General features: G+C 31.6%; 1 non-coding gene across 1 annotated transcript; it reads right to left on the reverse strand.

Moving 5' to 3' along the window:
* Positions 1 to 266: 266 nt before the first annotated feature.
* On the reverse strand, positions 267 to 383 carry LOC135276471 (U5 spliceosomal RNA). The gene has a single exon (XR_010344006.1). It is a non-coding gene; the product is annotated as a U5 spliceosomal RNA (small nuclear RNA).
* Between the last annotated feature and the right edge of the window lie 1,937 nt (positions 384 to 2,320).

Genomic DNA, 2,320 nt, shown 5'->3' on the forward strand with positions numbered 1-2,320 from the left:
GGATTGGAGTGGAGAAAAATTATGAAGCAAGTTTTCAGAAAATGAGAATGTTAGGAGGTTATATGTTGATGGCTTTAAAGACAGAGAGAATATATGTTACAATAAACAGTATTTAAAAGTGGACAGTGGAAGAAAAGTTGCCTGAAATTGACAGCTGTGAGTAAGTAATCTTTAACACCTAGGAGGAAAAAGGGCCTCCATCAAAATGGTAGTGAGAATTTCATGTATCAGAAACAACACATCTTCTTTTCTCTTTTCTTTTTCTTAGCCCTGCCTAAGTAGGACATCAAAAAATTTGGCTATAAACTCATAATTGTTCCTCTCCACAGAAATCTTTAGCAAAAGGCGAAAGATTTATTCATTCTGAAGAGAAACCAGAGCGTGACAACACACTTTTCATTGCAGATGAGCAAAATATTCTCACACAAAATGTGGTCAAGAAAAGAAGTATTAGAACTTGTTTTTTCAAATTGAATACATAATAATATTAATACACATTCTCTGTAAATATTCACGTTGATCATACGAGAGGTAATCAAAATATATAATATTGACAACTGAATTGAAATTAATATATTTTTCTAAAAAAAAAAAATCACATTATATGTAATGAACCAATATTGGCTTGGTGAAAATTGTCTGGGTTTTACAACTAGAAATGCTTCCTCTCAAACACTTATCAAAATGACAGGTGTATTTTTGGCTGCTACATTTACCAAATGTAAACAAAATACTGACATTCATACACACAAACATGAAAGCATATGTTGAAATTTTCATTCCAGATATCTACAAAAGAGAAAAGATAACATGAAGTTCATTACTTGTTTCAAGTTGCCTCTGAGATTCCTTGAGCTGAAGACAAATATTCTATTAAAAAGAGTCCTTAAAAGGGGTATAAGAAACCCAATCTTTTCATAAGGAGTGTGGTTATAGTTAATAACAATTATTATCAAAATGAATTATTTTTACTTCTAAATTAGTACTGATTGCATCTTAAGGCTTTTGTTTCTTTGATAGCAGGATGTACAATTATTTCAGAAAGCATGATTAGTTTTAGTGTCTGTAAATCTTTGCTGTCAATGAATTAAAGTATTTTTGAAAAATGAATATATATTCCTTGAAAGTGATCTATACTTTATAGAAAATTATCTATTTGTGTAAATATAGGAAAACAACTCTAACATTAAAATATGTGCATCAATTGGATCTAGAGTATTGCATGAGGTTTAAACATTAAAAAAGTATAACATTTGAAGAAACAAAATTAACAAGAAAAAGTAAAACCAAAATATAAAAAATAAAGGTAATATTCCTCATCAGAAAATAAGAAAAAAATACAAGCAACTGTGGTAATACCAAAGTGATTTTAAAAATATATATATATTTGTTCATTGGTTGTCTTGTTCAATTCAGTCAAACATAATCCAACAAGATAAGGCTCCAGATAGAGCTTTTTAAGTTATCATGTGTTCTGTGTGCTGCTTTAATTGTCCATAGTTTCTGGTTTTTCTATTAGAATTCTAGCAAATTAAATGTTGTATGGTGTTTTTCTCTAGCATTATTTCTGGAAAATTAGAACAGTGACTGATAAAATTACTCTTTTACTTTTCATAGATTTGACTGAATTTTAAAGTCAAATTTGGACTAATTTTGTCCATATGCTGAGATTGCTATTTGGACTATTTTTACAGTATCTTCTTGAAAATTATTGTTCAATAAGTCTAACATTTGTATCATCTTAGTGTTATAGTCTGTTGTTTGTCATTTCTTATTTGGTTTGAGATTCTCCTAGTTCTTGGTATGTCAAGCAACTTTGGACTATAATTTGGACACTACATGTATTATGGTATAAAACTAAAGTTATTACTTAGATCTTTTATTTAAGTCAGTATTCAACCTGCTTAGTTTCAAAACACATGTTCTAGCTCACTTTTGTGAGCTATTGTTCAAATTTCAATTTGATTTCTAAATCCCAGGCATTAGAGTTCCAATATCCCCCAGTCACAGTTGTATGCGACTCAGGTGACAGGACTTTGTCCCATAATCTTCTGACCATGAACTGGGGAGACAGAGGAAAATTATTTCACTGCCACAGAGGATGGTGGAATTCAGAGTTTCAGGTACATGTCCATGAAGAAATGGCACTTACACCTTAATACTGGTCAGAGATAAATGGCAGAGTACCAGACAAGCTTCCATAGGTAGGGGTGTCTCCTGATAATGGGATGGGGTGGATAACAGGCTTCTGTCCATGTCTCTGCAGGGGTGGTGAGACTGCCTCAATACCATGGAAGAGGGAGACAGAAGTCTGAATTGT

The sequence above is a fragment of the Aotus nancymaae genome, unplaced genomic scaffold (genome assembly GCF_030222135.1).
Source record: "Aotus nancymaae isolate 86718 unplaced genomic scaffold, 86718_ANA_hifiasm-v0.15.2.pri h1tg000022l_1, whole genome shotgun sequence".
NCBI classification, from domain to species: Eukaryota; Metazoa; Chordata; class Mammalia; order Primates; family Aotidae; genus Aotus; species Aotus nancymaae.